General features: G+C 40.4%; 1 protein-coding gene and 1 long non-coding RNA gene across 4 annotated transcripts in view; one reads left to right on the top strand and one right to left on the bottom strand.

Moving 5' to 3' along the window:
* CREB5 (cAMP responsive element binding protein 5) overlaps positions 1–24,933 on the top strand; it is a 494,262-nt gene that overhangs the window by 108,227 nt on the left and 361,102 nt on the right. The window lies entirely within an intron of this gene.
* The window catches only part of LOC119866282, a 29,968-nt gene continuing 22,344 nt past the window's right edge, over positions 17,310–24,933 (bottom strand). Inside the window, exon 3 of the long non-coding RNA XR_005369627.1 lies at positions 17,310–17,396. This is a non-coding gene — a long non-coding RNA (uncharacterized LOC119866282). The remainder of the gene's footprint in view (positions 17,397–24,933) is intronic.

Below are 24,933 nucleotides of genomic sequence, written 5' to 3' on the forward strand. Positions count from 1 at the left end.
ATGTGTTAAGCATTTACAGTGCTAGACATGGAATGAGACATGTCTCATTCCATGGGGAAGGATGGTGAACAAGAGAGAGGTATTTGCCTTCCTGGAGGTCAGAAGATCTGCTGAGTCTCAGTCTCCTCATCTGTAGGATGGAGATTGTGCTAATACCTACTTCATAGCCTTTGCAAGAGGAGTAAATGACCATTTATGTAAAAATGCCAATCATATTGAAAAATGGTATGTAAATTTTAAGTGGCTATTATGATTGATGTACCAAATATAGTTATTGTTTCCTTTGGGAATAAATCCTGATTCATTATTTCTAGTTTTGAATATCCTCCATCCCTATACAACCTAAGATTTTATTCTTATAATTTAGAGAGCTAAAATTTTCTTTCACATAGACCTAACAGAAAGAGGAAATGTGAGGAATGTAATTTGGGTTATAAACAGTGTGTTAGTTACCTATTGCTGTATAACAAATTAGCCTCCTCCCTCCCATATATTTATTTTAAAGAATTTGTTTTACCTTTTTTTTTTTTTTTTTTTTTTGAGAGAGAGTGCATATGTGAGTTGGGGTGAAGGTAGAGGGGCAGAGAGAGAAGAAGAGAGAGAATCTTAAGCAGGCTCCATGCCCAGCACAGAGCCTGATGTGGGGCTTGATCTCACAACCCTGATATCATGACCTGAGCTGAAATCAAGAGTTGGATGCTTAAATGACTGAGCAACCCAGGCGCCCCTCTCCAACATATATTTATTGACTCAGAGTTGCTGTGGATCAGGAATCTGATTATGGCTTACCTGAGTCCCCTGGCTCAGGGTCTCTCAAGGCTGGAATCAAGATGTAGGCCAGAGCTGTAGGCCTCTTTAGCCTCATCTATGGGAGGATCTACTTCTAAACTCACATGGCTATTGTAGGCCTCACAAGATGCACACCCAAGCTTGTTTATATGGCTGTTTGCAGGCTAAGAGTAAGCAAGGCTTCCAAGAGGTAGAAAGTGAGAAATGGAAATCACAGTATTTTTTTCTAATCTAATCTCAGAAATGACATCCCATCATATTTGCCACATTGTGTTCATTAGAAGCAAATCACTAAGCCCAGCCTTTACTCAGGAGAGGAGATTACACACATGTATATATTAGAAGACTGGGATCACTGGGGGACATCTCAGAGACTGCCTGCTACACAATACTTGTAAATGATACTTTGGGTTAATGCTGTATCTCTGGCATTAATAATGGACACTATTTGAAATGAAAGATATAAAGGAAATAAACACTACTATTCCCCTAAGACACCATAGTTGGTGAAGACCAGGGAAGTTGGTGTTAGAGCTTTCTAGATTTTGAGTTGTAACCAATAAGGAATCCTGGTTCATTGTTTTACTTTTGGCCCTGGCTCATGCTTGGATATTTATAACCTCTCTGTTTTTCAGGAAAGCATTTAGAAGGCACTTTACAAATATTGGTGGTAAACCCAAGACAGTTTCTCCTAAGAAGAGTACCAAATTAAAAATATGTTAATTTAGTCATTTTATGGTATTGATGTCTCATCTGTTCACTTGCTTACTTTTAACCTACACTTAAAAACAAAGATGGTTCAATCATTTGGAGATCAAGGGGAAGAACATTCCAGGTATAGGTGAAACCTAGTGCTGTGAGAATAAGCTTGCCGTGGTTGAGAAAAAGGAAAAAGACCCGGGTACCACAAGTGTAGTGAAGGAGGGGGGCAAATGCTGTGAGATAACATTGGAGGTGAGGTGTGCTGAGCCAGGTTAGGGGGTTTAATTTCAGTCTAAATGCAGTGGAGAGTCATTGCAGGGTTTGGGTGACTGCAAATAGCTATGAGTTATTATTTTTTTAGTGATTCTGATTGCACTAGTTATTGCATCTAGCTGGGTTTTTTTTTTTTTTTCCTTTGAGAGAGGGAGAGAAATATTCTGAAATCTATTAAGTAAAAGCTGTGCTTGGGCAAAGATAAAACAAACATGGAAGGTTTGTAATAAGATGTTATAATTATGCAATGTGTTTGAGAGAGTTGAAGAGTTGTGTATTTCTACCAGCCAATGGCAAAGGCAGTAGGGTAGGTGCATTTGGAATGACATTTTCATAGCATAGAGATTCCTAGTATTACATTATTTTCAAGTGACAGAACTTACAAGAAATTCATTCAGAAAAACATCCAGTGTAGGAGTCTTTTTGGCATATTCTATGCATATTTTCTCAAACAAGCAGCTATCATTTTTTCTGTTGTGTCATTTATGGCTGTTGCCTCTATGTAGTCTCGGGGTTCGTCTCTAATTCGACAGGCACCTGGGCGATTTGGCAGTGTCTTCTAAGGTTTTAAAATTAGAGCACACTATTTTAAAATAGTGGTCTTGGTAACTTTTCTTACCTCTAAATTCCCCCTGAAGCTGACCTTGTGAGAAAAATACCCCAAAGAGGAACAAAAGGGAATCTATCTTTCCCAAAAGAGTAGCTAGGCAGGGAAGGTTCCAGAGTTTTAACATGGGAAATCAACCAATTCTTTTATTTTTTAATTTTTAAAAAGATTTTTAAAAATTTATTTATTCATGAGAGACACACAGAGAGAGGCAGAGACATAGGCAGACAGAGAAGCAGGCTCCCTGTGGGAAGCCCGATGTGGGACTTGATCCTAGGACCCCAGGATCGCAACCTGAGCGGAAGGCAGACGCTCAACCACTGAGCCACCCAGGTGCCCTGGGAATCAACCAATCCTAATGCTCAAATCTACTTGTGTCGTGTTCCTTTCTGAGTCAAGATGAATTTTTTTTTTCATTTTTTTTTTTCAAGATGAATTTTAGCTGGCTTGCACAAACATGGGTAAAAAAATGTTAACAATATCTCAAGTTTAAGGATTCCCTTTTCTTTTTAAAAATTTTAAAGATAAATTTACTGTTTCCTGATTTTAAAAACTCATAGAAAATACAGAAACATATAAGAAAGAAATTCTAGGGATCCCTGGGTGGCGCAGCGGTTTGGCGCCTGCCTTTGGCCCAGGGCGTGATCCTGGAGACTTGGGATCGAGTCCCACTTCGGGCTCCCGGTGCATGGAGCCTGCTTCTCTCTCTGCCTATGTCTCTGCCTCTCTCTCTGTGTGACTATCATAAATAAATTTAAAAAAATTTAAAAAAAAAGAAAGAAATTCTAACCAAAGACAATCACTTTGGTGATTTTGATGTATAGTCTCTTATAATCTATGTCTTTATCCATCTGTATTATCTAGTTATAATTCATTCGAGTGTTTGAAGATTTGTGTTTGGAATATTTCTGCTTAACATTATTTTGTGAACATTTCCCAGAGGTCATGATTTATTTTTTGAAAATACAGTTTTAATGATGGTATAATCTTCTGTTTGTCATAATGTACTTAAACCATTCTGCTTATTATTGGATATATAGTCTATTTTGGATTTTTCGCTGATAACAAATATTGTGATAAATCTTCCCACACATGACCCTTCATCTGCATCTCTCATTTTTCCAAAGGAATCATTCCAACAAGTGGATTTTGATACATTCTATCAAATGCTTTCAAACAGTTTATATCAATTGCCTTCATCATTGTCAAGGCGGTACAGAGTATCTATCAAACTTGACCTTTAACCAGGATTTAGATAGTCATTAAAAAGGAAATATTTGCCAATTTTTTAGTCAAAAAATATTTCGATTTGCTTTTATTTGATTAAAAGGAACATTGAAAACATTATTTTCATTTATTTGCTGGCAATTTGTCAATTGTTCATGTCTGTGTACCTTTTGGCCATTTTTCTTTTAGAGTATTAATGTTTCAGATATTGGAATTTATATTTTTTAATACGGGAAGGCTATACACTCTTTATCCTTAAAACTTAGAGGCACAAATACATGCGTGCGCTTTTAGTATAAAAGGTTAAAAAAACATTTTTTTTTTTGTGGTTCTTAACTCCTGATGTAGTAGTTTATATGTGAGTCTGCAAATATATAAAGACATTACTTTTAGAGTCAGATCACTTCTGCTTGTTACAGGTTCAGTAATAGCAATCTTCCTTCCATTTTTCTGCCCATCTCTCCTGTTCGTCTTCTGTAATAAAAATTTTAAAAGATCCAGACTTCTACTTATCTCATTTTATTCAGCTACACTTTTAGGTGGCAGCCTGCCAGGGAAACCACAGTCTGAAAAGAATCTCATGTGAGAACTGAAGGGGTCAATAGCTCTACTGGAGAGGAATAGTTGACAGAGAAAAAAGACAGCTTCTTGTTGATGCCATGAGAAGAATGAACTTCCCGATGCCAGCTCAGAGTGAGCAGGCTTAGTGAGTGAGGCTGTGGGGCTGAGGAATTCCAGGTATCTGACAGTCCGTTCTCTTTTCCTGCCTGTGGCCAGAGGCAACTCATTCATCTCGGCTCCATCTCTACTGCCTCATTTTATAATGGAGGTAATCATACCTCAAAGGTATGCTCTAATTAATTACTCTTAGAGACTCTGAAAATATAATTGCTAATTATTATAGGTGTTAGATCATTAATTCTTCACTCCTTTTTATAGAATTTTAATCATCTGCCTAAATTCGACACTGATGACGATCCAGTGATTTGTGGACACTTTGTTGCCTATCATTTTCACAGCTTCTTGGTGCTTATTTTAGCCCATGCTAAGAGAATTCCTTAAAATATAGGAATTTGAAAGTTTGCCGAAAATACTTAGGAAGTTTGGAGTTCCAAGAAAAGGAATGCCAGAGAAATTATAAAATTTTAGGTCTCCGTAGATCATTGTAACTCAGTAGTAAAAAAGTGAAATATTTGACTGTTGGTTTTAAAACCACATGAACTTCTTTTTTCCTTCAGTGTGAGCCATATAATCTGGTCGCTGGTAAATGATTTTACCTAAGACTAGGCATTGCAGTTTACCTAGATATTCAGCAGGAAGTTCACATGGGCACAAATAATTTAACAAATGATGTGTTCTGAACAGTGGCCCTGGCTTTCATTGTGCAATTTTAAGTTTGCAGCTGTGTGTTAACTTATTAGGAATCTTTTTGTCAGTTTATAAATTTATAAAATTAATGTGGCTCTGAGCTGAAAATAGTGCAAGGGATGTACAGTGAGCATTGGTAATTTTTCACAATGGCATCGTTTAATTTAGCATGTGAGCATCTTATTTTTGTAATTAGGCCATAAGCACCTTAAGAGTAGAAACCATGTGTTGTAATTCCTCTAAAAACAGAGAGATTCAATGAGCGCTGGACCACCTGGCTTTTCTACCCTGGCTCAACTTATAACCAACTGTGAGTTTCTGGTTACTTGGGTGACTGCCTGCTGCCTCAGTTTCCCAACCAATAAATGGGAAAAATTCTATTTTCTTAAATTTACAGGGCTATCATGAAACTCAGAGGACTAGTCCTCTGTAGGAGGGAGTGGATAGTTAAAAGCTTCATGTGGGCTGGTAAAAATTCAGTGTCATTTTGTAAGATTGTCTTATTTCCAGATGTACAACTGTCAGTGGAGATGTGCATTTTGATCTTTTCCCCTCCATTTTTTTTGCCAGAGAGATTTTGCATGCTGATAAGAATGAAGAATTGATTTAGAAGGAGTTATTGTCAGCTATTTCCAGCTCCTGTGGCATCTAACTTCTCCTGGGCTGGCCTTAATATGAATGAGGGCCATATAACCAGCCTGTTCAATTTAATGTTAGCTGCATCACCTTCATCAGGAGAAAAGTTTCAAATATTTATTTTCTTTAGAAAAGGCAAGTTTTAGTAGTGGAGTCAATTTACTTCTGAAACGATCTCATTTACCTGAATGAGGAGCACATATTTATTTTCAGGGTAAGTGGTGAGGTTGTATAATTCTCATGTGACAGATGAACCAAACACTCCACTGTAAATTACGTTTGGCTGGAAGAAGATGCTCTGCTATGAAACCACATTTCTGCCTTGCTCACTTGCTCTTCTTGGGGTGGGTCTGGGAGCTGGAGGATTGGTGACTCTTGGATTTACCTAGAAAATGAAAAGCATTTTTTAGAGAAACCAGAAAGGGGTGAGTAAGACCATCTCTCTGTCTTTATATAAAAAGGAGGATTTGAGGATGTGACCTGGGTCCAGCACCTCCCTATCCTGGAGACTGGAAGTGTCACAGAATGTGTCAGAGTGGCTTATGGCAGTACAGTTTATTTTCAAAGGCCTTTTGATAATACAAATAAGCTTTTCTCTTTGTTTTATCTTAAAGTTGCCCTTAACCAGCTATATTAATGTGTGACAAAGTGGGGTCTTTTTGTTGTTGTTTCTGTGAGCTTTCAGGTTCATAAAAATTAAATGTGTGCATTGCTGTAACCTGATATGTCCTCTCCAGTGAAAATCAATGCTTCTTGCCCTTGCTGTGTGAGCTGCAGAGGTCTTACTGTGTAGTCTGGGTGCATTGTGTGCATTTGTACGTATGGCCTTTTGTCACCCGTGTTTTCTGAGGTTTCTGAGACATATCTGAGATCGCAGCACCACTACAAACGATCTGTTGGCTCGTGACTAGTCTCCTTGTGTGCTTGATAAAGAGCAGGAGAGGGGGTGTGTTTTCTCCCCTCAACGTTTGCCTCAGGGAGTGGGCACACGATGTGGCTGGTTTATTGCTTACCTATATATTATTCCTTTGGTTGGCAGTAATAAGGGCATGTGAAAAAGATGGATTTCTGGAGGGGTAGCACAATTTTAAACCATTTAGTTCCTTCCAGACTTGAATTACACTATCTTAAATATGCCAAGTACAAAGAGTCTGCCTCTTGATGGCCAAGTTATTTGCCTGAACTTAGATGCCATGATTTTTCTTAACGAAGTAGTTTCCATCACAGTTCTCTTCTAGGAAGTAATCAAATGGTGAATTTTAGGATTAGGTTCCAAAGTAGAGGAAAGACTGAGATTCTATTAAATCCTACTTGAACTAATGGTCACCTCTGATAAATGGGACCAGCCCAGCCTTTCATAGCAAATGTATATGAGATTTAAAAACTTGTAACCAAGGAATACCTGGGTAGCTCAACAGTTGAGTATCTGCCTTCAGCTCGGGGTGTGATCCTGGAGTCCCGGGATTGAGTCCCACATCGGGCTCCCTGCATGGAGTCTGCTTCTCTCTCTGCCTGTGTCTCTGCCTCTCTCTCTGTGTCTCTTATGAATAAATAAATAAAATCTTTAAAAAAATTAAAATGTGTAACCAATATGATGGGGTTTGTGGGAGCGGGTTGTGTCTATCCTACTACACAAAATTCCCAAAATGAAATTGTGTACTGGGCTCTTGAGGTAACTCAAAGGTGTGTTAGAGAAAATAATGAACTGTTCCTAATTGTCCTTGCCTCAGTTTTAGAAGGAGAGTAAGCATCAGAAGGTCTTCAGATTGGTGCAATCCAGTCATGACTTTGTCTTCACTTAGGCCTGATATCACTGGGTCAGTAGGACAGCTTCCATCAGAGATCTCAGATCTTACTCATAAGGCCTCACTTATGTGATCTGCAGAAAGGATTCTCTCAACCTGAATGACATAGATGAGCACCTGTTAAGGGGCATGGCCAAAGATTTCATATTATTGCCTGTTCAAGTGGAGGAAATAGATTAATAAATTAATTTGATTAATGCTTACTAAATGCCAGGCACTATGTTAAATACTTTATTTACATTGTTTTATGTATGAGGTGTTATTATCTTTATTCTAATGGGGAAACTGAGGGAGGCTGAAGATTTTACCCAAGATCACGTAGCTGTTAAGTGGCAAAGCCAGCCTTTTTGTCTCAGGTGCCTCTCTTCCTTGTGTTCCTAATTATTGTACTGTGCACATATTTTGAAAAACTTTCCAAGAGAAATCACCATGCCATCTTTTTCAATGAAGCTATCTGTATGGAGAAAATCCCATGGATCTCTTGGTTCCCTAGATCTTATGTCCATTGCCTTCAGTCAATATGAGATTTTTTTTTAGTTTTATCTGTCACCCCAAATCCTAATTTTAGTGACCATTGATTTGAAAAAGTACAATGGAAGCATAGGTCATTCCACCTAACAATAGGAAATTGAGGGTGTAGTTGGTAATACAGTCTAACTAAATGGAATTGTAACTGCTGTTGTCATTAGCAGTCATGTTATTAATAGTTGCATTTACAGATACAGGCCTGTCCACTGTAAACGATGTCATTTCACTGTGCTTTTTAAGTGCAATGACTTGAGGATTTACATGTTCGGTATTCTTTGTATGATTGTTTTTGGAATTAGGGTCCTAAATCTGTTCTGGAACGGAAAAGAGAATAGACCTCTGCAAGATTAGGATCTGATCACTTTCAGGCTCGGGATGAATTTACAAACATTGGCGTTCATCCCTGCATGATATTTTCCAGTTATCCAAAAAGGCTTTTATTCAGGATCCATTTGTGGTTGGGATGCATAGTGATGCATCATTTATGCAGTGCCTTAAGTGTTTACTGGGTAGAGTGTGCAAGAGACAAAGTACAAGAGTCCTTGCTAAAGGCCTTACTATCTAGAGACACATTGACTGTTATGTAATAGAATTTCACCTAGAGTAGATACTGCTTAACTCATCCATTTCTTGAGAGCTGATGTTCAGGCTTTCCTTGGATATTTAGATAATCCCAAACATGCTGAGTTGTCTTTTCACTTCCAATAGGCATTCCTAGTAAAGAATTGGTTTTACACTTTAAAAACAGGCAGGAGGTAGGACAGGAATGAGGATATAGATTCTATCAGCAAGTTATCGCCGGTAGGGTGGATTCTGGGGGATGCTGCTGGAGGTTGGACTTGACACCACTGATTTCCACCTTTACACCACAAGGACCTCTTTGTTTTCTCTTGAAAGATTTTTTTCCCACTAGATACGTATTACTTAACTCATTTTCTTTTTAAATTAAAGACACTTGTAATTGTCAATCAGAGCTTGTGATAAACATAAGGTGACTGATGTTACCATCTTGAATCAAAAAATTCTAGCAGAAATAAGGAAAGTCGACGTTTTACTTGGCATGTGGAAGCTTTTTTGTGAATGACTAAATGTTTAAATATATGGTAAGCTTTTAGAAATACTGAAAATAGAACCGATCTCTGTTATTACTTTCACAGACTGCCTAGGAATCCAGAGACCCCCAAGTGGGGAACAACTGGACTTAGCAATTGCCATAAATTCCCTTTGACTTCTAACATTCTGTGATTTGTGAATGCCATTAAAGCTAATAAAATCGACTGGTTACAAATGTACTTCCAACAGTAAGTTTTGAAATCCAGTTCCAACATTTTGTGGGGATGGGGGAAGAGGCAAACGTAGATACCCCCAAAACTTGGAGAGCCGTGTAAGGATGTGGGAATAGTTGTGCTTTGGGTGTGCCCCACAATTTTCCTTGGTAAGCAGCTAAAAGTAGCAATGTCTACTTTGTAATCCTTGACCACAGACAGTTCTACTTGTGATAAAAACAAAAACAAAAACCAGACCCTTTATGTGGTGCTTTGTCTCCACATCTGGCATGGACCTTACCCCACCCTCTAGTGTAGGCCCCATTACATTACAGGCAGAATGCTCTGGAAAACCAGAGCTAACTATCAATTTTTTGTTGGGTCTCAACTGCCCCTTGACTAAAATCTAACCTCCTTGGCTTGATGTACAAGGTCTCTGACAATATGACCCTAATCTATACCTGATCCCTTTCCACATATACATTATGAACCTGCTATACCAACTTTTCCATTATAATTGCAACTACTGGACTTTCCATGAATCCCACTCTTTATATATGCTCTTCTGCTAACTGGAATACTCTCTGCACAGTCTCTGTTGGGTAAGTTCCTATAATATCTGGCTAAGATAGTAGCACTTATGTACTAGACACTCGTTTAATCTTTACAATGGAGGTGGTTGCCATTATCAGTTGCATTTTGCAGGAGGAACCAGAGAGGTTAAGTAAACTTCCCAGAATCACATAACCAATAAATAGTGGAGTCAGAATTTGAACTTGTATGATCTGTCACTTCAGAACCTATACTCTTGACCCCCTACACTGCCTCTCCCTCACAATGGCACCTCCACAGGCAAAGGTTTTCCAGAATCCTTCAGGTGGTGTTAACTCTTCCTTTCTTAGAATTTCCAAAGTGCTTCTTTAAAGCATCCTTGTAACAGCATTTAGCAACTTGCATTATTATTTTTGTCTTTCTGTGTCTGCATAATCTATGAGTAATTTTGAGCATCATTCAGGTTCATATGCCCAGGACCTCATGAAATGCCTGCCACTGGGTAAATATTTAGTAAATATTTCTTCCCTCCTCGTCCTCCTCCTCCTCCTGTTCCTCCTCCTCCTCCTTTAGTAAATATTTCTTGAATGAGTGAATGAATGAGCAAATGAACAAACACAGAAGCGCCTTGTCTGTACCCAGATTGAGATCATCTTTCCTTCTATGACATGACATATTTCTGGGAGAGCTTGAAAAACGTTTCCTTCCAGTAGGTAGACTTTACCTGTCTCAGGGGTGCAGAACATTCCAACAGGAAAACTTAGAGCTCTCACTTGTCATCTTCACGTGACAGTAAATCATTTCCAAATCTTGCAGGGATGCCCATGAATTGTGCTGAGTATCCATGTAGTACTCCAGTCCGACAATGCTGATTTATTTAAGTATAGGTTTGGTGCTCTGTGAGATCTCACCATCTGCGTAGGTTGTGTTTACTTTAAGTACCAGTCAGCATTTTCCTGACAAGTTATAGAAAAATGGTAGTTGAACTTAATTTTTAAGTGAAGTCTGTTTAAGAATAATTTGTTAATTACTGGTTGGTTGATTTTGTTTCCTTAAATTAAGGGCTTCAGTTAATATCACATGCTTATTATTCCAGTTTGCAGGAAGCTGCTGCAGTGGGGCCCACAGTTTCATGACATATTATAGTCCTGTTCTATGCCAGCCCCTGCCTGGGCTTCTAAATTCATCTTTAGCTAATTTTACAAGCCTGGAAAGTAATCTGATGGTTTGCTAGCTTTAGGATTGCAAGTTGCAAGCTTAATTTAATAGCCACTTATAAAACCATTTAGGCAAAAATTGGTTATTAGGCCCTCAATATGATGGGGTGCATGCACAAAGCCATTTGATTGAAGCTGATTCTTCAAAATACTGAGAATTAGAGTTAGCACCATTTGGGCTGAAGGTGTTCCATCAACTACACATAAGACAGGATCCAAACCTTGCTGTGGGGTGGCTTGGAGTCCAGTGATTTATTTTTGGCATAAAGGATATGTTTGGCAGCCTATTGGGGAGGTTCAAGGAGGCTGGCCATGGCCTTCAGAAGAGAACACATCAAGGTTGGGTGAATCTGGATGTGTAATGGTTTTATAAATGTTTTGGTTTCAATAAAATCCCAAATGTATTTTATCAATGCATTTTTCCCCTTAATTTTTAGACCCTTGTGTATTTCAAGGGAAATTTAGTCCATATGTTTTTGATTCATTTATACTTAACTCATCAAAATGTTGTTTTCTAAGAGTCATTTGGTGTCCAAGAAGACTTTAGAGCTTGATTTAAATACCTTCCAATGTTCTTTTCCCTTCCTTTTTAAAAATAGAAAGCCATCTAGTCTTGGCAAAACCTAAATGCAAACACACCAAAAGTTTGCATTTGGTTGAAAGCTTCAAGCCCATAAGGCTGTTAAGCTGGGCCAAATGCATTTGCCAGCTCCTGGTAATGTGTGAGCTCCATTACTCAAAAGCACAGAGAAATCTTTACCTTTTGATAATCTCTAGTGGCTGTGCACATGGAAAGAAACTCTAAAAAATAAAATGTCTGCTATTTGCTAGATCTTTGATCTTGAAAAAGACACTTAACTTCCCTTAGCTTCAGTTTTCCCATCTGTAAAATTGGGCTCATATTTGTCTTGCCTACCTCCCAGAGTAACTGAGAGGGTAAAAGGCTAACATGGAAGTACTTTGGGAAATACAGATAGCTCTGCAAAGAGAATCACATCTCTTTTCTTGATGTCATTGATCTTTGAATAAAATGATAGGTGGATGTTTGTTATATGCCAGGCACTATGTTAAACATTTTACAAGGCTATCTTGTTTAGTACTCATAGTACCTGGAGAAGGGTAGATACTTTTAATTTCTACATTTTGTAAGATAAAACTCCTCTGCATAGTTTACCCAAGGTCTTATAGTTTGGGAGAAGAACTAGAATACGAATCCAGCTCTTTATGGGTTTTGACCATGAAGTTGTATAGTATGTGGTAGAAGCCATATTAATCATTATACTATTGGGACCCAATATCAAAGTTTATCTTGAGTCATAACCAAGTCGCCTCATATTGTTATGACTACTTATTCATGTTTTTGATTGTATTCTCTTACTGAATAGAGTGAGTACATGTATGATGATATGCTATTTGAATATATATGTGTGTGTATATATATATATGTATATATTAAAAGATCGTTCGTTGCATAGGATAGTGATACAGTTGAATATTAGTTTGAATATTAATTGAATATTTACTTTGAACCAGACACTGCAGAGCTTTTTATCTGCTATCTCATTTAAAATGCACAACTCTATGAGGTAGAGATTGCTATAGTCAAGAACTAGGAAGATCTGGGATTTTACTCTGCATGAAAACTAATAAGTTAGCTGCAGGTTTCCTGGAGGCTGGTAGAAGATAGGAGCTTTCTGGGTCAGAAGGAAAGTTGTTGATTATCTAAGGCAGGGAAGCTAGCAGTGGCTACATCTTCACATCAGTTTCCCTGGCCCCATATCCTGCAAAGGTGATGTGGATTGGCCCAGATGGATGCTGAGCATGCCATGGGTTTGTGTCATGGGTGAGGCACTCCAAGTTTAGAAATCCCAGTCTCTTTTAATGTTGTGGTGAGCAGCCTTCCCTGACCTTTGGCGCTTTGGGAGAGATTATTTTAATATACTGGACAGTAAGCAAACCTGCCTTCTGCCTCAGAGGGACACACTAAGTATGTTTTCTGAGACTGTTCACTACATAAACATGCTTGAAAAGATTCTGGAGTGAAGGTTTCTGCTTCTCAGACATATGCAATAGCAAGAGATCCATGGAGAATTTTCTCCTAACAGTTATTATCTCTATTTTACAGACAAGGAATCTGAGCTTAGAGACGTTAAGTCATTCATTCACTCGAGAAATGTTTATTGAGGAAGTGTATATGTTAAGGTCACATAGCTAAGTCAAGTCAACCAGGCTCCAAGCTATTAACTTATACTCTTCACCTCTTCTGCCCTCACCTTCTCAACCATGGTCCATCTTGCTTCCTCCTAATGACCAATGATATAAAACAGAAATGAATTTAAGATGACAATGACCCTTTGGGACAAGTACTTCTCTGGCCATCAAGGTGTCCCTTTGCAGCTTTGACCCAGCCCTAGATACCCAAACTCAGCAGGGTTGCCTGCGATGTGGGAGTGGTATTGGTAGATCCCAAGAGAAGTCCGAATGGCATCTTGAGATCATATTTAGCAGCACACAGAAGGCAATGGTGCTGGATTATTGAAAGTTAGATTCAATGTGAATAATTTTATTCTGGAAAATTTAATTTCGTAACTTGGAAATAATTTGGTTTCTGTACAAATTCCAGAAGGTTCTTTTTCCTGGTTGCCCCCTCTACAAGTCAATTAGTATTCTTTTATGTTTGTATAACAATATCATTAAATGACTTGTGGAAGGTTTTCGTAATGGCTATGGTTGCTTGTGAGATTCCTCTTGACATGTGCCTGAATCTATGTATCAGGAAATATTCAGTGGTTATGAAGTTGGAATCTGGGGAGAAGAAAAAGTCTTGGCAACAATATGACTAAAATTATCTTTTCAAAACAAAGAGCTCTTCTCCACCCTACAGAAAGGCCTCTCAGGCTGCGGATTGTCTTCTCTCTCAGCAGGGTCCCCTTAGGGAACGAGTTTGTCAGTTTTCCGGGGAAAATAATAGAGAGGGACATGGAATGAAGAGGGTTGGTAGCAAGCTTTGAACTGTGGTAAGGAAACGGAGTGAACCTTAGTTGGTTAACCACTGTCCCTTTTCAACCAAGTATCTTCAGAGGAAACATTCTTCCACTGACATCTTTCTATCAGAGGAGAAGCTGTACCTTAAAAAAAGAAGTAGTAGAAGAAGGAAAAAAACTTGACTTCAGCTTATTTAGCTCTGCTACCATGTTCATGGATTAACATAGTATGGTGAGAAATTCTCTCTCCTGTTGGCCTACTCCTCAAACCCTGAAGCAATTGGCCCTGTTTCCTGAGCTGATTTCAACTCTCTTTGATGCCAGAGAAAATCTAATTAGTGAAGAATTTGAGAGAAAGAATTTTAGCGAGAACTCTGCCACCCCAAACCCACAGCAGAGTGGGGACATGATTCTTCCCCATGAGGTTATCCCTATCCAGAGATTTTTTCCGAATCTTGAATGTTAAGAAAGAAAGGTGATACATAAACTCTCTGTGATGGAGCCAGGCCCCTTTTACAGCAGATGATTCTAGAGCCATTTATCTTGCAAAAAAATTCTGTCTTCAGACAGGCTCTGTCTATCTGATTCTAGACTAGGCCGCAGAAAGAGGAAACTACTTTGTGGACATTAACAGCAAAGTCAAGTAGAAGAAGAACATAAGAATCTTTGGGGAAAGGGTTTTATTTAAGAATCACAGTAGGTTTCAGAAGCCAGTCTTCTCCCAGTATACTCACAGGGTGAGGGAAGGGTTGCTGCTTTGCCCAGAGAATCAGAGGCTTCTGCATGGCAGTGGCAAAACAACCTCAACAAACAAACCCAAACAAAAACCCACCAAAAACACGTGAAGCGTTACTTTCATAATTACTTGGTTCAACTTCTTTCCCCCAATTGGAGCCCTTTGAGCAGCCTGGGCACCTTTCCTTGATGGAACAGTGCAAGATGCCCAGACACATGTGGCCTCAAAGGAACCTTCCATACAGACCAAGAATCTTCCCCTCCCACTATGTTCCTTTGGATGGTTCTGCCCACAGTTTCCTTGTTGTTGTTTTTGGTGGATCTGTTTGTTTTGGGTTCCCCTCCCCCCCCAGCTCAAGGAAGCTGTACACACACTGGAGCATTTGGGGCTGACTTGGCAGGATGATGTGGCTGCCGGCAGCTTCCAAAATATGACACCAGTGAAAATATGAACCAAATGTTCCCTGTATGCTCGGGTGTGAAGTCTTCATCGCGCCTCTCTCTGAGATCAGAGAGCGTGAGAGAACCAGACAGTTTTGGGTCTTGGTTTTTGCTCTGCCTCTTAATAGCTGGGAGACATCTCTGGACCCAATTCTTTATAAAATAGCTGTCGTTTTGCTCACTTCATAAGGGTGACACTGGAGTTAAGCAAAATCATTTCTGGAGTGCCTTCTATGTGCCAGGTAGTGTGAGCTGAAGTAGCTTCAATGCTGAAGCATGAGCACCTCCAAGGCAAGGCCATTTCTTATTCCCACATGGGCCAGAGACTGGCTGGCCTTGGGTCTTGATTCTGTTCCTTGCTAGCTCTGTGATCTTGGGGAAACTACTCACCTTTTACCTGGAAAGTGGAGATCACAACACTACCTACCTCACAGAGTTCTTCTGAGAATCAAGTAAGAAAACACATGTAGCCCAGGGCTTGGAAGGCACTCCATGAATGTCAGCAATGGCTATTTCTGTACATTGAAGCTCAGTGCCTGGCACATATCTGTTTTTTTTTTTTTAATACAGAACACAGTAAATGCGCAAGAGATGCCAGTTCCATTTTCTATAACCCTTCTTTGACAAGTCTTCCCATTCACATATGACAAGTTATGATGGCATGTTCCATTGGGACTGATCCTAAGAAAGGAAGATAATGTTCTTCCAGACGGAGTTTAACCCTGAATGTTCCTGTCATCTATGTGTTTGTTCTTTTCATTGCTATAAACCCACAAAGGGAGAAACGTGGACTAACCGACTCAGTGCCTTAGGGCATTCATCCTCTTACTGTAGACATTTGTTTCAGTTAGCCCAGCTTTGGTGATCCTTCGCTGTGTTTGTGGTGGGGAGAAAGCAGTGCCCAAGAATGTTCACTTAGCATGTCCCAGGAACAGGGACCCCACACATGCACCTGCCCGGGGTGGGGAGCGGGTGGTGTATGTTTGTGTGTGGTTGCAGGATGAGAGTGTCACAGTGGGGAGAGTGCGATAAAGAAGTTGATGACTCAGGGTCTTTTATTTTCCCTGGCATTTCCAAAATGTGGCTTCTGATTACACAACTAGCTCACATTCCTCGCCGACCTCAGGTACACCTCAGGCCTTCTCTTCTTCCCATTGGCTTCTTCCTTTGACTTGGAGAAGTTATTTATAAAGATTGGAATCTACTAAAAAAAAAGAGACAAGAAGCAGCAAGAAGCCACTTCAGTGAGTGAACTTCTTTGGGGGGAGGTGTATGTGTGGTTTCATTTTTATTGCTTCCAACTGTTTTTCAGATCTGCTTAATTTATTGTTGGACACCTCAGAGTTCGTTTGGCTCTGACAAGCTCCCTGGCCCCCAGGCACTTCATTCTCCAGCCTACACTTCCCATCGGGGCCCAGGACCCTTTGTTAGCGATATGGCGCTGGTGGGTTTAGCTGTGGGGTTTTGCCACTTCCTTCGTGTATCCTTCTGGAGGACTTTTCAGATATTGAAGTGGGCCCTTCACCTTGGAAATTCTTTGGATAGCTTGGCGGGTTGCCACTTGTGACTTTGACAACATGAGAGCCCTGATTCTTTTCATCTCCAGGAGGGTTGATTGAGCAGAGGGGGATTGGGGAGTTGATAAGCCAGGACAGTTCATCACTGGATTCGTGCTCAAATCCTGAAAACATAACAAACAAAAAACCCACCAAACAGCAAGTGAAATATTACTTTCAAAATTACTTGGTTCTGTTTTCAGGATTAGAGATGATTTAGTCGAAACTTTTCATTTTACAAATGTGGGAACTGAGGCCCAGAGGGGTTAAATAACATGCTCCTAGGGACGCCTGGGTGGCTCAGTGGTTAAGCATCTGCCTTCGGCCCAGGGCGTGATCCTGGAGTCCCGGGATCTTCCTGCATGGAGCCTGCTTCTCCCTCTGCCTCTGTCTCTGTCTCTCTCATGAATAAATAAATAAAATCTTAAAAAAAAAAAAACAAAAACCCAAACAGGCTCCTGGTCGCATTGCCAGGAGCAGAGACGTGGCTGGGACACAGGCCTTGTGATCTCTTCTTTGGGCTTCTTTCTGGCTATTCTCTGCTCACTCACCTATCATTGGCTGAGGCAGAAATGAAACTCTGGCTTCTTAATCAGTTCTTAACCATTTTCCAACCCCTCTCACCTTCTCTAAAATGGCATTTTCCTGCTTCCCATCTTGGCTGAATTTCTTCTTCTTCCCCCCTTCTCCTCTTCCTCATAATATGTGCATCTGGAAGCAAAGTAAAAGAACTTAAGTTAAAAATGTTTATTTCTGGCCACTCACCAGAAATAATCTTTTCTAACTGGTTTTGTTGTTGTTTATTTTTGGAAGTGACTACTAGATTCTAAATTATACAATTATATCTATGTTTCTTTTTATCTTTTTATAACATCTGTTGAGTCTCTACTTTGAAAATGGGGCTTTAGCTCTCAGTTGCCCTGATTCTTCTCTGTTCCCTGTCTTCTCTCAATGTTCCAATATTATATTTGCTCCTTCTGTTGGTTGCCCCTGCCTTTAAATTATAACTTGTGTTGTGATGAGCACTGGGTGTTGTGTGTACGTGATGAGTCACTACTTCCTACACCTGAAACTAATATTATACTGTATGTGAACCAACTGGGATTTAAATAAAAACTTGGAAGAAAAAAAAATTGTAACTTGCATATTCACTTTGTGCCCCATCAACTTTCCCTCAATCTCTTTTTTTGTTGTTGTTGTTAAAGATTTTATTTATTTATCTATTTATTTATTTATTTATTTATTTAGGAGGGGGTAGCAGAGGGAGAAGCAGACTCTGCACTGAGCATAGATCCTGACGCGGTGCTTGATCCCATGACTTTGAGATCATGACCTGAGCCAAAATCAAAAGTCGGATGTTTAACCGAGTCACCCAGGCACCTGTCAATCAGTTTCTTAAGTTGAAGCCCTGAATCCTCTGAGGACCTCTTCCTTATCCTACTCCCTTCCACCTTCCACGTTTTGTCAGTGCCATAGTTACTTTCACATTGTTTGGGCGATTTACCTTTTCATTCTGTCTTGCAACCACCACTCTATCTTCTGTGTTTTTGGTTAATGTTAAAAGTTGAAAACCAATGATTAGCATATATATATTATGACTACAGTTTTTATTTATTGCCTGGTCACATTATGTATTAGGTTCCTTCTTGAGGGGACTTCATGTCATTACTCAAGAGCCTGTCTTACAGGAATATTCCTAACATCAAGGTAATGATTGGCTTTTTTTTAATGTTTCATCAGTTTGGCCAAGGTTAGTAACTCTGTCAGTTTCTCCTAAGAATGTCCCTGTCAGCCTTTCCTCTATTTTCTTCCCCCCTACCTCTTTCTCCTTCTAACACTTCACAGTGAAATAGAGCCAAACACTGCTGAGTTTTCTTAGACTTTGGAACTGTCAGAATTTAAAGATCTAGTCCATGAGGTAAACTCAGCCAGTGATGAGATTGTAACTTTGGACCACTTTTGGACCATTTGGACCACTGGAATGAAATCATGTGTGCCCCACAATAATCAAAGAAGCTCTTATTTTGGAGAATCAGTTGATATTGCTGATGAGCTTAATTTTGTGTGTCTATTTATTTATTTTTGGTCTTCTCTTCCCAAAGGAGGATGCCAGTATAATACATGCTGTTTGTTTGATGGATCCTGTTGCGATTGATAATAATGCTTTCTGTTGGACCAAGATAATAAAAAGCCCAAGGGTATTTGTAATGTGCCTAACTGGGCTTTAAATCAATTAGTGGGTATCTGAGGGCTTTATATAATACGTCACCAGAAACAGCTACTTAAGGAAGAGCCTGGAAATTTAAAAAAATTATCCTCTTTCAAAAGTGTGATGCCTGCTGTTCCAAACTGCTGTTCTGATACTCGAATTGTTTATTATGTGAAATATTGAAATAGATAATTTACCAAACTTACAATTTCTCATGCTGAAGAAAATATGTAGTTAGAAAATGCCTAACATAGATTAGAAAAGGGTATTTGCAGCAACTCAAATGGTTGATGTTAAACCATAATTTTCCCCAGATAATGGATTGCCATGGGAGCTGAATCTGCTTAGCCAGATGCTCCACCTCATCATAGTTTTGCACCCCCTTCGCTCTGTCTGTGGATCTTGGATGAGAGAAGAGAAACATGGGGAGCAGAAGATGAAAACTGGCTCTCTCAATTTTTCTCAAGTCTTAGCAAAGTGTTGAGAATGGGTTATAATATATATTCTCTGCAATTAATCAGTCCTTTAGAAGCAGTAATTTTCTGTTTGATATGATGGGGTATTTGGAGTCATTGCTGATGAGGTAGACACATAGCCCTAAGGTATTATAAACATGAGAGTAGGGGAGCCCCTGCTATGTGGTGAATACTCACGATTGTAGGTCTCTAAGGAATGCCAGGTCTATAAGGGAGAAGCACGCTCTTTCTTTGTGCCTCCAATCAAGGTGATTTGGACAAAAAGGGTAATTGATTTTTCTGTTATGCTTCACTAGTGCTAGTACTAGCTGTGATCTGGAGAACTTTATAGGGGTCTATGGCATGGGTTTGTGGTGCTCAAAAGGAATAGAGGAAAAAATACAGTTGTGGGGGCCCTTGTCTGGGAATCTCTCTCCTGAGGGAACTTCCCCTTAATTTGTGCATTTATTAAATATATATTTATTAGAAAGTAGCTAGTTTGTAGTGTGGCTGGCATCTAATGTTCCTCAGACTTACAGTTATACCAGCTATATTAGGCTTTCTTTTCTTTTCTTTTCTTTTTTTTTTAAGGTTTTATTTATTTACTCATGAGAGACACAGAGAGAGGCAGAGACACAGCAGAGGGAGCCTGATGTAGAACTGGATCCCAGGATCCCAGGATCATACCCTGAGCTGAAGGCAGATGCCCAATCACTGTGCCAACCAGGTGCTCTATATTAGGCTTTCTGTAAGCCTTTCATGGTTTGGGCATAGACATGTAGGACCTAGGCTGTTTGGGTCTTTTACAGTTGACCGGGATTCCAGCTACTTTCCTGGGATGTCATTCTGTTCTTTTGCCAAAGTGTGTGTGTGTGTGTGTGTGTGTGTGTGTGTCTGAAAAATTAGTATTATGTGAAGTTGGTTGTGGGACTGCCACTTAAAAATAGTGGGATCTGAATTCACCCAGAGGTTGCATTGTGTGTGTGTGTGTGTGTGTGTGCATGCATGTACTGTGGTTATACCATGACGGGGGTGGAAAAGGAAACCCAGGTTGTGTGTCCACAGAAGTACAACAGTCCTACAGGAGCATCCCTATTCCAGTACCACTCTCTAGAGAGTGGTACTAACCTGATCTTTCCATCCTGGGCCCTGGGAATTTGAATGTAAATAAGGATTGAATTTACATACAATTCTGGTGCCTTTAAAAAGAGCCGATGAGTTTTGGGAGGATCCTTGAGCTGACATTCTTGATTAACCTCCATAGGGTTTGCCAAACAGATCATGTATTTTGAGGCATACACATATGTAAATACACACATTTACAGCAATTCCAAGTTATATGTAAATGTCATTGCTACATGTTCTAGTGTTAGCTGCCAGTTCCTCCCATAAGGAAATAGGTTTCTGCCCCCACCTTCCGCTTTTCTTGCATCATCTGTTGGTCTACCTCTGAGTCACTCCAGCCCATCCTGGACTGGCAATTTCTATTATAGAGGTTAACATTTCTCTATAGTCTCAGCTCTTTGCCTGCTGCTGCTCAGTCATGTTTCCTCATTCCGTGTTTTCTTTATCTCTAGCTCCATCAGATCCAAATGATCCATCTTTGGACAAATATTTTATAATGAATTGTTACAATCTTGCAATGAATCTTATAAATTAAAAAAAAATAACCTGCCTTAGGGTGCCTGAGTGGCTTAGTCGTTTAAGCATCTGGTTGGTTTTGGCTCAGGTCATGATCTCAGGGTCATAGATCAAGCCCCACGTTGGGATCCATGGAGCCTGCTTAAGAGTCTCTTGCTCTCGCTCTGCCCCTCTCCCTACCCCCCACCTCTGCCCTGCTCTCTCTTGAAAAAAATTTTTTTAAGTTTTAGTTTTTTAAAAAACCCTACCCTGGACACATAATCAAAAAAAACATAAATATAATATAATAAAGAAATAAGTGTAATTTTAATAAAATAATATGTATTTACAGCATTCAGGATCCTAACAGGAATGATATGGCACAGTAAAGAATTTAACTGAAAACACTCGAATGAAAGTGAGGGCAGGGTTGTGGGAACCAGCCAAAGATAGTGAGAGACCAGAGACTAGGGACAGCTAGAATCTGTTATTATGCCTAAATCTACAGGAATCCTGTGAGCTGGAGCCGGAAGATGGGGAGGAAGCAACATTCGGACCTTAGGGTTAGGAGGGAGAGGAGGGGGAATGTATACTCTCTGCTCTCATCCTCTGATCTCTTGCCACTGCTTCTCATTGACGGAATGCTGGAAGCCAGAGGGCAAGGGAGCCTGGGGGATGCAGTCCCATAGAGTTCAGCTTCCTGATGCAGAAAACAGAGTGGAGAAAGGCAGACAATGGATCATGGAGGGCTGGGGCAAATGGAGAAAGCAACACAGCATTTTGATACACACATGGTAGGTGCTTCTACTCTGAAAGACTTAATGAAGGGTCAAGTCCTTGCACCTTCATGTAGGATTTCCCCATGAATACGGGAATGTGACAGATTGCCTTGTGTTGGCAACTCTGATGTTCTCAGATGGCGAACAACTTAAGGTAAAATTCCAAATGAAAACAAATACAATCTTCTATTTCCAGGTTGCATTTCTAAAAATTGCAGCATATGTTAAAGTCATGCAAAAATACATTTAGCTTATACATATAAAATTGAGTTCACCTCTTACATAGTTTTAAGTGTCTTTTTTCTACATGAATGCCATTTCAGAGTTGGTTGTATGGGTGTCGGGAAAGTAGTGTCTTGTCTATTTCAGGGCAATTGGCATCCTTGGCCCCCACCCAGGAAATGCCCCTAGTTTTCCTCTAATCCTGGTAAAAACCCAAAATGAAGCACCCAGCAATTTTCAAAATGCTCTCAGAGTAGGGTCTGTCTTGCTAGGAGCCATTGCTCTAGCTGTGTCTGTGCCATTTACTATGTGATCACCCATGAAACTGCTAGAGGTGCAGCTTTGCTCTAGCACATTTGGAGTAAAACAAAAGAAAAATCTCTGTAAATGAAAATGCTGCCTTCTTCACCTTGCTGGGGTGAGTGAGGTTTTGTAAACCTTCTTGCTGGGAGAAGATATGGTCTAGGCTAGTGGCTGAAGCTCTCCCCCAGTTCCTTTTCCTGGAGAAACTTCCTGATCACCTCTCTCCTAACATGCTCCTGTCCCACACACTCTCCCCCTGGGGTTGTAGCTGAAGAGGCTCCACCCTTGCCTCTGGGGCATGAGATCAGCCTGAAGGTAGGCTCCTGAAGTGCTTGTGATTACAGGCACCAGCACCCAAGTCTCCGCTGCTCTGTTGTTATTAGCATTTCTCAGCCTTCTCTCATGGCTGCTCTGCCCTTCTTACTCCTTGTCTGTGTGGGCTGCCTTGCTTCCCACTGCTGCCTCACAACATCTGTGGCAACTGCACCTCCACTTGAGCCTCATAAGATGGGTCAGCTAGGTCATGACGGTCATGCGTCATAATCAGCCTACCTGGGGCTCGGCTCTCTCTTTATTACTATGACACTTACTTGTCAGTGTCTGTGTCTAAAGGCCCCCAGGCCCACTGGAGTGAATATTATCCCTGATGTATGCTGTTAAGCATATAAAATTCCTTTCAAAGGACTGAGATGCCAATATAACTACGCTGCTTTATAGTTTGATACCTGTGCGGCTTTATAGTTTGAAAGAGCTGATATGCCAACAGTATCTTCATCACTTGGAGGATCTGGCCTATTATAGTGAAATGTATTTGGACAGAGGGTGGGTTGACCATGGAGGACTGAGCATATTGGTCCCCACTTCCACACCCCTTTCTTCATGGGTACTGAAAGGATGCCCTTATAGTGGCTTCAGCATACATACCACCTCACCAGTCCTCAAATAGGGTTTGCTTGTAGTTGTGCATGGAACCTGACCACCCCACTAACATGAATTTAGCCAGTATTTCTACCACCTTTAGTTCTTTAATTTTTTCACATTAAAAAAAAATTTATTTATTTATTTGAGAGAGAGAAAGAGAGAGAGAGAGAGAGAGTGTGTGTGTGTGTGTGTGTGTGTGGTGGCAGAGGGAGAGGGAGAGAATCCTCAAGCAGACCCTCCATTGAGTGTAGAGCTTGATCCCAGGACCCCAAGATTGTGACCTGAGTGGAAACCAAGAGCCAGACACCCAACCAGCTGAGCCACCCAGGTTCTCCTCCCCCTGCCTTTAGTTCTTTTAATCAAATAATGAACAGCAGCTTTAAACATAGTATTTGGTAGAGGAAGCATGTGGAAGGTAAACCTGCCTCAAGTCATCGTTTACGAGACATTAAAATTGTTCACTTGCTAGTAGGCATATGTCAATCTTCAGACATATTTGCAAGTGCCTATTATTTGGAGTGTTCTGGGCTAAACTCCATGGAGCTACAGAGATGGACAAGGATGAAAGTGCTTCCTATCTGGTAGGGGAATCAGGCGGGCAGATGGAGCATTTCATTATGATTTGGAAGTGGACAAGATGGGGTGCAAGTAGTAGAGGTTTTCTTATGGTGACATTTGAACCAAGCCTCGAAGGTAGAACAAGCTTGTAATTAATGTAGAAGTGAGAAAAGGTGCCACTTACAAGCATGAGAAAAATTTTATTTGTAAATTAAATGCTCAAAGTGTGTGGCAAGAGATTCAGGATTGCAGATATGTAGGATTCATGCAGCTATGAGCTTGCAGGAGATAAAGGTTGGGGCTAGACAACAGAGTGCCTTGACTATCCTGCTAAAGAGCTCAGACTAGCTTTAGGGCTTTGCTGCTTCGGGTTCACATTGAGGATGGGGCCAAACACAGTGAAGCCTGGGTTCTAGGAAGATCACCCTGGGGCAATGTGAAGGAGGGATTAAGGAGGTCAGCAGCCAGGAGGGAGATGGTTAATAGGCTGTTGTAATAACTCCGGCCAAGAGAATACAGGCTTGTGTCAGATACCAGTGGAGAACTGTGTGCATCTTATTTCTCAGTAACAATGGAGGGATGGCTGATACCTAGGTAAGGGGAGTTACTGACTTGGTCAACTTTTAACCTCCCCAGTCTCAGCAAGGTCAGGCCACAGAGGGGACCACCACATTTTCTCTGCACTCTCATGGTGTTGGGGCGGAGAGTGGGAGGAGAGCTAATCTGTAAAGTAAACTCCTAAGTGAGATTCAGATTGTTCTGAGGCAGTCTACTGACTTCATGTTCTTCAGCAATAGCTAGAGTTTACATCCCCAGCTTTGGCGGGGGGGGGGGGGGGAGTCCCCTCCGAAGCATGTACTAAAACGAAAGGCTGAGAGGATTGATTTTTTTTCCCAAAGAATCCATAAATATTTACATAAGTGCAAGTTACAAATCTGTGGCTTTGAGATTATTGAATTTCACTGCTTTTACACCCACAGCATATAAATTTCCAGCAGGCATTTGCTGGTTGTGAATGTTCAGTCTTTGGAGAATTGTCTCCTAGTTTGTTTCCTCCGCTCTCAGAAAACAAATCTCTCATGTGCTGTTTTAATGCTCTCACTTATGGTTATGGATTGGTCACTGACAGCCATGTGACGATGGTCCTTGGCCGAGGGAGCTTCACCATGATGGACTGCCTG

This window comes from Canis lupus, chromosome 14, assembly GCF_011100685.1.
Source record: "Canis lupus familiaris isolate Mischka breed German Shepherd chromosome 14, alternate assembly UU_Cfam_GSD_1.0, whole genome shotgun sequence".
In the NCBI taxonomy this organism is placed as follows: domain Eukaryota; kingdom Metazoa; phylum Chordata; class Mammalia; order Carnivora; family Canidae; genus Canis; species Canis lupus.